The sequence below is a fragment of the Triturus cristatus genome, chromosome 2_1 (genome assembly GCF_964204655.1).
Source record: "Triturus cristatus chromosome 2_1, aTriCri1.1, whole genome shotgun sequence".
NCBI lineage: Eukaryota > Metazoa > Chordata > Amphibia > Caudata > Salamandridae > Triturus > Triturus cristatus.
The window spans coordinates 472,623,475-472,636,293 of NC_140581.1; positions in this window are offsets into that span (position 1 = coordinate 472,623,475).

Consider the following 12,819-nt stretch of genomic DNA (forward strand, 5'->3'; position numbering starts at 1 on the left):
AAACGACCAGTAGAGGTCAGGAAAATACCAGAATTGCTGTCTGCTGAGGGACTTTATTTTTTTTAATGTTCTGGTAACTGCCTCTATTTAACTTTCTTGATAGAAAACGACCAGTAGGGGTCAGGAAAATACCAGAATTGCTGTCTGCTGAGGGACTTTATTTTTTTTAATGTTCTGGTAACTGCCTCTATTTAACTTTCTTGATAGAAAACGACCAGCAGAGGTCAGTAAAATACCAGAATCACTTTAGCATTCTCTAGATTCCAGTCCATAGGAATTGTCTTCCACGAGCGCCCGTAGACAATATTGTTTTCAAATCCTGCATTTTCAGTGATATGACCACCGAAGCCCCTGATTTTATATTAAAAACAGAGCTTTGGATTATACCATTTCCCGCTGAAAGGCAATATTTCTCTCCATGTGTTCCCATACCTGGCGCGTCATGCAGTTTGGTGCTTACTGTCCCTCCATGTTAAAGAACAGTATATGTTTCATCACCCAGGCTAATGTGCTGCATAGCTCAATACATATAACGTCTCTAAGGCGAGAACAATTGCATTGCAAATGCTTGTTTATGTTTATGGGTGACTCCTGTTGTATATAGCGTCAGTTGATCAAATGGGCATTGCCCATGGACCCCGTCTGGAAGTATCTTGAGGCAAATATAGGACATTTTGGGTTGTTTGTGTCTGCACAAAGATCTATTTGAGGGTAACCCCCTTACTTGAATACGCTTTGCAATACTTATTTGTTGAGAATCCAGCTGTGTTTTTCTAGTGGTATTCAACTTAAGGTTTCTGCATGAGCATCTTTTATGCCTGGTAGATGGACTACTGTAATACTTAGACCTCTCGCCAACAAACATTTCCGAATTGTTTGAACTTTCAGAGACAGTTGTCTTGAGCGTGCTCCTCTATGCTTGCTTAGATAATACAGTGTGCTTGTATTGTCTGTCTGAAGAAGAAGTGAACTGATTTCTGAAAGAAGGAAAGAAGGACTTCGGAGCTAGATGGAAAGCGCTCCACTGAAACAGACTGATATTCTCCTTCTCTGTCCATATTCCCAGTGTCTGTAGATTGTCTATGTGATCACCCCATGCTAGAAGCGATGCATCTGTGACTATAGTTTGCGGAGGAATATCCTGATAAAACGGAACTCCTCTGAGAAGTTTGGATGCTTGGTATGAGAAATTGGGTAACTGGTTGACAAGGGTGAATCCCTACTCAAGCAACAACCACAATCCTTGTCAGTGTGAGGCACAAGCAAACCCTAAATTATCCTATGCTTAACCCTCTGGTCGCTTGGGACAGAGCAGTCAGGTTTAACTTAGAGGCAATGTGTAAAGTATTTACGCAGCACTTCAAACAATAATAAAGTAAAAACACAACACAAGAAAAATCCAGCTCCAATTTAGAATAGAGCAAATGTAAAAAAACAAATCAAGATAAAAATGACAAAAATCCAATTAGTAGAACCGGAGACATGACATTTTAAAGATTTAAGTGAAAATAGCGTCAAAAAAAGCCCCAAGCGCCACTTGCGGCCATCTGGTCATGCGAGACCAGGTGAAAGTCACAAGTTATGTTATGTTATTATAACGTATTTAGGGCACAAATACCCTGAGGTGTCTTGGCACTGAGTTCCGAGGAGCACAACTGGAAGGGGAAACTAGTTCTGGAAAAGCCAAGCTTGGAGATCCTTCCTAAAGGAGATCAGGAAAGGCGAGGATCTAATATGCAGGGGAAGGGTGTTTCATAACTTAGCTGTTCCGAAATCAGACCTCTTCCACACCAGCTAGATTTCTAAAATCTGGGAGTAACTATTAGTTTGGCCCCAGCAGGGTGTAAGATTCTGGTGGGCTGGTACCAATTAAATAGATGTTTGAGAAAATCAGGGCCAGAATTATTCAAGGCTTTATAAGCGACTCATAAGGCCTTGAACTTAAGGAGGCTTCCCACTGGAAGCCAATGCAGTCTTTGGATTTCTTTTGAAACAGACTGAAATTTGAGTAATCCTAACAATATTCTGGCGGCTGCATTTTGTACCATCTGCAGCTTTCTTAAGTGTTAACTTTGGATATTTATATATATAACACTAATGCTGTAATAACAGTCTTCCTAGTATTCGCTGGCAGATAAGGAAACATGTTCTTTATTTTCCTGATTATGAAAAAGGAGGAGAGCATTGCATAAGTCAACCTATTGTCTAACAGCACACCTAAATTCTTGGCTTTAGTTACAGGTTTAGGAAGATCACCTAACTCATCCGGTCACCAAGAGGAGTTGAGCTTTTGAGCGCTGAAACCACAATTTGTATGTCATCAGCATATGAAGTCAGGGTGATGCCAAAGTTTTGAATCAATGCCGCTAACTCAGACACCTAGACATTAAATAAAGTCAGACTGAGGGGAGAGCCCTGTGGAACCCCAAAGGGCAGAGAATAAGGGGCAGATTGAAATTGATCTAGAGCTTCTGATTGTATTCTGTCTACTAAAAAATAAGTGAGCAGCGCAAATACTGAGTTTGTGATACCTAGTGCTCTCAGACGTTGTCTCAGCAGCATCAAATGCTGCTGATAAGTTGAGGAGAATCAGTGCTGCTGCACCGCCCTTGTCCATTACCGCCCTTATCTCCTCTGTGGCTTTAATCTGCGCTGTCTCCGTACTGTGTTTAGAATGAAAACCAAATTGAGTGGGGACAGGCAAAAGGTCAGGCAAATGGCTGTCCTGCATATGTTGGGCCAGGTGTTGGTTCGTAGTCTTCTCCACTAATTTAGCAGGGAGTGGCAGGCGAGATATTGGGTAATAATTATTAGGGTTAGATCCATCAACATCAGGTTTTTTAGCAGACGGAGGACAGGGGTCCACAGGGGAAGCCAATTTTGCTGCTAGGATCAGTTTTTCTACCTGTTCAGCGGTGACAGGAGAAAAATTTGAATATGAGTTGTATGTCAAATTGGTAAAATAATTTTCATCTATGGAGTCACAAGATGCTGCAGCCTCAAATTTTGAATACATTTTATTTACTTTATCCCTGCAGCCATACATATAGAGGGACACTGCCTCATTATGCGATGACCATCTCGAAATTGCCTGTAACAACCCCTATCATGTTTGGTATGAAACATGTTGGAATCATGGAGGTATGATTTAAAGTACTGTAAATGTCCTCCATTAGGCCCTCAGTGCTCCCGGTACCAGCCTTCTTAGCCCCGGACAGCACAACATGGCTGCTGCTGACCAGAGACACGATTCTGCCCTCCTGCTGCTGAGCCAAGCTCGAGAAGGGGAAAGCAAAACAATAGGTATCCTGTCACAGGGAGGTGTGACCACCTCCCGGTCAGGGTTTAGTGTGTTGGACCCAGTGGGAGCGCTTGCCAGCGCCACTCAGTCTGCCACTCAGTCTGGTGCCCTGCTTGCATAGTCCAGTTCAAACCAGCTCAGGGAGTCGTTGGCACCCGTTCTGGCGCGAAACTGGACAAAGGACATGAGAGTATCCTCCCAACTGTCCAACCCCTCCCCTGGGAGGGAACCCTGAATCATTCCAACCCTTTCCATAAGGTACTTTAGGGCTTACCCGATGGTGGGTCCCTATATTCCTCTTTGGACACAATTCAATTCAGACACCACATCAACTTTGACTGTCTGGGGACTCTGGACTTCGCTCTGGGCATCAAGGCTGCAACCGGGAAGAATCCTGTTGCTCCTGATCTCTTTGCTCTGCTCGTCTGCTGCAACGTCCATGCCTGTGCTCCATACAGGAAACCTTCCAAGGCCTGTGGGCATCCAAGACACCTCAAGAAATCTTCCTTGCAGTGAAGGAGTCACTTACCTGCATCTGCAGGCACCGCAACTAAGCTGACCAGTCTGCTGATCCTGAGCTCCCACAGACTCCGAAAGGCTCAGCAACACAATTGGTGGCTCTTCAAATCCCTCGTGGCCTGCCTTGTCCTCTCACCAAGTTTGAGGCCAGTATCCCTCGTCGGAGCTGCCGCAATCGAACCCCTGTGCACCGCATCGACTTGCAGTTGCAACGGCTTGCTGGATTCCTTCCACCAATATCTTCGGGCCCCAAGTAGCACCTCCAGTGACCAGGATCTTCGTCCTCACCTCGTCATTTGCATCGTGGGCCTGCTTCTTTGGTGAGCTGCTTGAGGTCCTCTTGCGGCTCCAGTGCCTCCAGCCTGTGGGTCCTATCGAGGGTCATCTTTGAATTATTTGGGCTCCCCTGATTGCTCGGAGCCTGCCTTGACTCCCCTACTTGTGGTGAGTCTCCTGGACCTTGCTGTTTCCGACATTACACTTTCTTCTACTTCCACTTTGGTAGCAAATGCCAAGTCTTGTTAGTGCTCCCGCCAGACACTGACCCCTCAACTCTCGATATCCAACGTGGGTCAGCGAGTGTACGGCTCCTGGTCTTCCATAGCGTTGACTGATCCACACAGCTGCAGTTCCAAGGTTACCATCAGCTCTCCTGCAACACCAGACATCGGTGGGCATTCGTCCCCTTGGGAACCACTGTGTATTCAGTGCTACTTACCTGTTTCTATTGCAAAGTATTGTATGCATTGTGTATATGTGGCTAGGAGATATCTGTATGTGTTAGTGAGTGTCTTATAATAAATACATATTTTTATAAATACACTGTGTGGTTCTATGTCACTTAATCTACACCTACAAGATTGTGTTCTGGTAAAACAAGCTGCTTTACACTCCTTCTGGACTAAGCCTGATGGCTGCTCTCCAACTACCACTTAGAGAGCTTTCTAAAGTTGTCTAAGACCACTATAATCACCATAAGGGTTGTCTGGGTCAGTGCAAGTTGTCCACTTACATAAGTGTACATCATATACTGAGCCGGCCTCTCACACCCATCCTGCCAACACCTATCTTCCCTTTGTCTCACTGTCTAGGAGCAATACACAAAGACTAACTGCCAGCTACACCTAGTCATATGACACAGGAACAGGCAGCAGGCAGCAGGCACCAATTGGTTAGAAGAAGAAAATGCCAACTTTCTAAAAGTAGAACAATAGAAGAGACGCAGCTGGGATGCACTCAAGTAATCTCACTTAAACAATAATACAATATATAAACTATCAATAAACGTGAACAAATTGTGTGTGCACCAAGTGGGGGGCTCTGCGGGCCACCAAACTTATCTGGGAATACGCAGTGCACTACTCATTGGTACACTATAAAGTGTATGCTAAAGTTTTTGTAAAAGTAATCAAATACAATTAATAATTCAATTTGTTGTAAACAAAAGTGGTCCATAAATTGTCCATGAATCCAAATGTGAAGTTTAGGAGTCAAATCATCCAACCAAAGAATGAGTTCTTTCCAATTCATTTTCGAAGATTGCAGATGTAAAATGGTGGAAGGTAATAAATGAAACAGCTTGTAATCAGCGGAAACACCAGGGTTTTTCAAATCTCCCAATGCATTTCGGGCCTTTCACATAAGCCCTTCGTCAGGGGAATCTAGAAAATAACAACGTGCTAGTTCTAGTGAGTACAATAATGTAACAACAACTTATGGGACATTATGGGTCACGTGAGGACAGGAACACCATGCTGATACAGTCTCATCAAGAAACAAGAGAGCACAAGGAGGAAAAAGATTAATTGAAAATATAAAAAGTGTAAAGACCCATACACAACACAGGAATGGCCCAATGCCAGGTGCATCAACAAGAGAATGAGTCATGCATCCCGAAGTGAGGTGTGGAAACTACTGTCAACAAAACCGGCTCCACACCAAGTTATTGTGCAATGTGAAAACATGAAAACATACGTTGCAAAGCGTCTACAATACTACCAGCCACACTGACAAAGATACGCGTGATAATAACGTGACGTGAAGTGAAAAAACATATAGTTTGCTGGATATAAACGAAACCTATGCCAACCATCAAGGTCCAAAAAGACAGCATCAAAGGTGCACGAGGATGTAATGGTGAATTAAATCTATACGTGAGCCTACACCAAATCAAGGCGTGGGGCGCGCTTACCCACTGCTCCTATGCTGATTGCGACATCAGTGTTGCAAATAAACGTAATCAACCGCATCTACAGAAATAAGATGCGAGATGGGAATAGAAGATGAAAAGTCCTCTAAAAAACCAAATGTATACGCATAAGTATTCGCAGTGATATAGACTACACGCTTACCGAACAATCTTATGACAAATACACCATGAATGATGCAAAAAATAGTGGTAGACGGCACCTGGGGTAAGCCAACTGCGGATATGAATGGCACCTGAAATAAGCAAAATGCGGATATGAATGTAACCATTCTGGAAATAAAAACCAATTACGCTGGATGACTTGTGAAAAAAACAGGGCTTACCAGCTACGCGCTCATGTAATGAATCTCCACTTGTTCTGCAAACGCCAATGCTACCGGAAGCACTGGTCTAATCGAGCGCGTGTAGATATGTTCCAGTTAGTTAAACAGTGATCATAGAGATAGGACTGACGTATACAAACAGCGGACATGATAGTAACCCGAAAAGCCTGTCATGAGTGAAAATATTGTAGGTGAAAATGTTAACACCACAGTGTGGATGAGTAGTGATGAGATAAACAGTGAAAATAAAATGAGAGGAAAATAAAAGAAAAATTGAAAATGATGGATATAATAACTATGATTAATGTGAAACAGATAAACACAAAAGTGCCTGATCTAATACAAATTTAGCAAAAGCTGTCTGTAAATGTTATATGAACACAAGAATACAAAAAAGATTTCAACAATCGATGAAACACGTTTACACATGACCTTATATAATACAGACAAGATGAAAATTATGTAGACCAAACCTCAAGCATGGCAGTCAATGACTTAAATGTTAAATTGATGGCAAGTGTGGTCTTACCAAAACAATGTGTAGAAAAAATCTATATCCAATTTAGAGCGGGCGTAGAGAGCATCAATCATAAGGACAAACATCATAACATTATAAAAAGCAAGACAGTTCGAATTTGTCATTCAACCCTTTTGGGGACATTGTCTGCATGAACCATAGCCAGTAAGTTTCACGCTGAGAGAGAACTTTAGACATGTCTCTGTCAGAAGAGTCCTCCAAGACCTCAAGGACCCCAAATCTCAATTGTGCGATGGTATGTTTGGACAATAACCAATGCTGTGCAAGTGGAGAACTGATCGTCTTAGTACGAATCCTAGTCTTGTGCTCAGTAATCCGGGTTCGTAGAATCCTTTCAGTTTTTCCAACATAGTGCAAATCACATGGACATTTAATCACATAGATCACATGATGACTATTACCATTGGCATTGAAATTAAAAAAAAATCTTTTTGCCTGTACGAGGATGTGGAAAACTACTACCCATAATCACATTGTTACAGTGCGAACAGTTCATGCATTTGGACATACCTTTATACATAGTTTGAGTTTTATCTCTGGATCTATTTAAAATTTCTTACAGATTGAAGGACCTCTTGTATGCGAATAACGGGGGATCAGAAAACATTCCTTTGAAGTCAGATTCCGATTGGAGTAGATCCCATCTCTGTAGTATACATTTTTTCAACAAACTCGAATGAGTGGAAAATGTAGAGACAAAGACTTCTCTTTTTATACCAGTGTCAATTGGTTTCTTTCTCAGCAGATCATCCCGATGAATAGCAGATGACCTAATGGCTGCTTGATCAACTATCTGTTGTGGATAACCTCTACTGAGAAACTTGCTTTTAGAATCTTGAATAGTCTGCAGGCCTAATGCTGAGTCTGAGGTGATGCGTCTAATTCTTAAAAATTGAGAAAAAGAGAGATGACGTTTCAGAGACAGGGGGTGAAAACTCTGATAAAGCAAAGCATTGTTGTGATCAGTAGACTTTTTAAAAATAGTGGTCTGAGTGGAAGTGCCAGACAAAGTGAGCTTTACATCAAGAAAGGCAATACTTTGGGACTCGATTTGATATGTAAATTGAATTCTAGGATTGATATCATTCAATATCATGATTTGTAATTCATGATCAATACGTGATCCATGCCATATGATCAGTATATCATCAATAAAACGTCTATATACTATCAATCTGGAGGTCCAAGTAGGCTTAGAAAGAATGTGTTCGGTCTCAAACTTAAACATAAAAATATTAGCGTAGCTGGGAGCTCCCGAAAAGCCCATAGATGTTCCATTTGCTTGAAGAAAAAACTGACCTTTCCATTGAAAATAACTGTGGAATAAACAGAAGTAAAGGATTTCAAGAAGAAACATTTTTTTAGCTCTAACATTATCCTGTCTCAGCAATGCCCATTCTATGGCTTCAATTCCTTCAAGATGAGGAATAGATGTGTATAAAGATACAACATCTATCGTACATAGCCAAATGTCTCCTGTGTCCGGAATATTAATGTTTTGAACAAATGTGTCGTATCCTGCACATATGATGGACAGTTTTGAACAATCGGTTGGAGAAAGACATCAATATAATGTCCCAATGGATCATGAATAGAACCACATCCGGAGACGATGGGCCTCAACGGAGGGTCCTTAAGATTTTTGTGTATTTTGGGGAGCATGTATAACCCCGGTCTTTTGGGAAAACGAGTAAATAAATACTCCTTGGTTTTGGTGCTAATCCATTTCATCTCGACCGCATGTGTGAGAACAGAATCCAATGCCGATAGAAATTCAGCAGTGGGATCACTCAATAATGGTAAATAGGTTGAAGAATCTTGTAACATCTGATTAATTTTGTTCTCATACTGTATACGATCGATTACCACTAATGCTCCACCTTTATCAGCTTTAGTGAAATGTAAAGTATCACTCATTTGTAAAGATTTCAATGCGAATTTCTCTTTTTTTGATAGGTTGGGGGTGCCTGCCATTACAGATGGTAATTTTGCAATATCCTGTTTAATCAAAGTCTCAAACTTTAGCATACACTTTATAGTGTACCAATGAGTAGTGCACTGGGTATTCCCAGATACATTTCTGGGTATTTGTCTTTACTTTCTAAAAGTGACATTTTCAGAATTGTGATTAAAAATCTGAATTCAGCATTAAAGAGAGCTTTTAACTATAATTCTTTAGACACTAAACTCTACCTATCTGCTCTGAATTGGTGGTTACTGCTTATTAGATGTAATGAGGTACCTCCAATGTTATCCTGGCTAGAAGCATCCGCTACCCTTTGACCGCTTGAAACGCTTGTTTTACCACACTGTACTTTGTATTAAAAAATTAACAATTTAGCTGCCATTTAATTCTTGGGCTTTTTAATTCTTTTTAGAGCGTAATTTTAGATATGTTGAAAAGTTACTGTTGTACCGTGTTTAAATCTGCTGCTTTCAATGCATTTTTGCACATTACCTTGCTCTTTCCTTGCGGCAGTACACAGAGCATGTTAAGCTCGCACTTTTCACTTTGCCTTCTTTGAGGTGGAGGATCGTGTGTTTTCCTCCCCTGATGGTCATTTTTGGTGAGGAGCAGGTAAACTTTCTAGTGCTGACCTGCCAATGTGCCCAACTGCCTACACAAATCAGGCTGATGCACGGACGCCCTGGTTAGAAGCATCCGCTACCCTTAGAATGCTTGAAACGCTTGTTTAACCACAATGCACTTTGATTTTTAAAAAATTACGTTTTTGCTGCTATTTGATTCTGGGGCTTTTTAATAGTTTTTAGAACATGATTTTAGGTACTTTAAACATGTAATGTTGTACTGTGTTTAAACCTGCTGCTTTCGACACATTTTTGCACACTACCTTGCTCTTTCTTTGAGGCATAATGCAGAGCCTGTTAGAGCTTGTACTTTTCACTTTACCTTTTTTGAGGTGAGGGAGTCATGTGTTTTCCTTCCCTGATGGCTAATTTTGGTGAGGCCACGGTGAGGAGCAGGAGGAGGTCACCGTTCTAGTGCTGACCTGCCAATGTGCCCAACTTCCTACAAAAGTGGGGCCGAAGCTCGGACGTGCCACTGGTGCACCAAAGCCAAGGCCACCTCCGCCTGTCTGTGCCTGGACAGCGACAGGGCTAGGAATGCTGCCTGTCTTGATACTTCTCTTAAGGAGGGTAAGAATATTCAATACGCATGTGCTGATTTACTGAATTGGGGTTTTAAAGATAGAAGAGAGGGCTGTACTATCCTCAATTTTTCTAACACTCGGACATATTGCTGCCATCACTGCAACTGGCACACCATGCTAAACATGGATTAGGCAGCGCCTGCACTTAACAACAAGGAATGGTGTGAGGCCAAGAAAAGGGGTATACTCAGAAGGAGATCGTACGTGCTCTGATCAATGGACATTCCACGGCTAAACGTAGTACAGAAGCTTGTGAATTTATACAAATGCTGGATCTAGAATGCTTGTTCATAATTGAAAGCTGGGCTAAGGAGGATTCAGGACCTGGTGTTAGCGGTTCCCCCAGGCTTTGCAATTGCTATGCTTTATCGGCCCCTACGCAGAGGTTGGGGTGGCCATTATAGTTAGAAATTCAATTAACTGCACCCTTGAGCCAATTAACGTGGACTTACAAGGCACATGTGAGGTGGCAGGGTTCAAACTCAAAGTGAATAGCAAAACCCTACTCTCTGGGATTTTGGTCTATCACCCCCCCATAGTTCCTGGACTCAGTTAATTGAGGCCAGGAGCCATATCTTAGAACCATATATTGTCAACCCTAACCTCACTATACTGGTGGACGTTTACTACCATTTGGAAGATAAGGAGGGTATTGATTGGATCTATCAGCTTGAACTTATATCAAGCCTTGGAGTCACCCAACTGGTCACATCTCCTACCCACACAGCTGGTCATACATTGGACGGGATCATTACCAACCATTGCACATTGCAGGTGGGGGTTATTCTTTGAGCTGAGTAGATCATTTAGTGGTGACCTTTAAAATTTTAATACAGAGGAGAGTAGAACAGGCACAGGGTAAACCCGTATCCTAGAGAAGCTGGAGCAAAATCTCCACTAAAGACATGAAATCTGCGCTCAGAGAAGCCTTAGGGAACAACAATTATGCACAGAAACCATGCACAGACAATTTTAAGGACTATGTTACTGCCCCTATTGACCAGGTCATCCCTATTAAATCCATGATCTGCACTAGAACTGAAGCAATCGTACCCTGGTTCTCAGAAGAATTTAAAGAACTCAGGTGGCAGTGTCAGAGGCAAGAAAGAAAATGGAGAGCAAATTCCATGCTAGAGGAAAAAGGCAAATATAAAGATTTGCTACTTGAGTATAAGCGTGCTATCATTGCTGCCAAATCCTCTTATTACATTTATAAAGTCAGGACTGCCACTAATACTACCAACGAACTGTTCAAGGTGGTTAAAGAACTTTCTACGCCTCCGACTGAGCAATTCTTCGCAAGCTCACAAAGTTTCTGCAATAATGTTGCAGGATATTTCAGAGACAAGATCTTGAAGATCTACTCAGACTTCCATGTGCAAGGGCCCCCTTACATTAGCAACAGAAGACCCCACAGACTACCATTCATCATTTGCTATGTCTGCTTTCCATCACATCTCCTTGCTTAAAGTAGAAAATCTCCTTATGAGCCTGAACTCAGGCTCACCTGATGATCCCTGCCCTCCTACAATTCTTCAACTTGCCAAGGACCTGATTGCGACCTTCTTGGCAAAGGTCTTCAATCAGATATTGTCAACAGGAGTTTTTCCTCAAACTTGGAAGGAGGCAGTAGTCATCCCCCTTCAAAAACAGCCTAATGGGGATTCTGAGGACCTTAAAAATCTGCACCCAATTTCTCTGTTGCACCCACCTGCTAAAATTCTACAAAAATACCTCTTCACTGGTACACCTCAAAAAGACATCTTAGATCATCCTCTACTACGGTGGGGATTTTGGGAAAGCCAGATGGGGCGGCCACTCCTTTTCTGTAGCTGAAGCTAAACCGTGGAACACTCCTCCCATTCACATCGCAAGCCTGGACTCCATTGCAGCTTTCCGGAAGCAACAGAAAACTTGGCTCTTCTCCCTCCCATGATGGCAGCTCTTTGGATGATAGCAGTTGCTCATTTCCTTTGGAAATTTCAACGCTTTGACACCTCCTGGCATTATATGCCTTATAATTTCCTTTTCATTCCATTACCATCTTTTGGGGAGGTAGAGCTTGCCGTAGTGAAAAACAACTTTAGGACTTTTTCACCACCAGGACATGTAAAACTTAGTACATGTCCTATGTTTTGAATACACTGCATCAGGCCTTCTGAGCTGATCAGGGCCTACCCTAAGGGTGACTTATATTTATCAAAAAGGAATGTTTAGACCTGGCAATAGGTTAATTTTGCCAAGTCAAAATGTCAACTTCCTCTCTGATTGGATAGTTGGCGGATTCTTTTTGGAACTCTTTATGTGGGGTGGAAGAAAGTCTTGCACAGCGAAAGCTAGCATGAAAAAAGAGCAGCGCTGAGTGACGGAGTGATGAGCAGTGATGGAGCCGGGTTTCCTGTATTTGAGCCACGCCCTCTCGCAGTCTCGACGCAGAGCCGGAGAGAAACCACAGCCGTAGCGGTAATTCGGCAATTCGGCGTTTCAATAGGGGTGGGGCAGTAGGCTCTGGTAGGCTCCGGTGAGGCCTGCTCCTCCCCTGAGCAAACTAGAGAGCCTAGAGAGCCCCGTAACGCCCCCCCCCGTAACGCCAACGACCTTAAGGCCTTACAGCCTGCGCAACTGTCCAACCGGCCAGAAACCAGCCAGAAGTCGGCCAGGATTGTCCAGAACTGGCAGTGACGGAGGAGGAGCTAGTGTGGTGGGCCGTAGTCGGCCGCACAAGTGTGCCCTAGGCTGCTGTGGAAGCGGCCCAT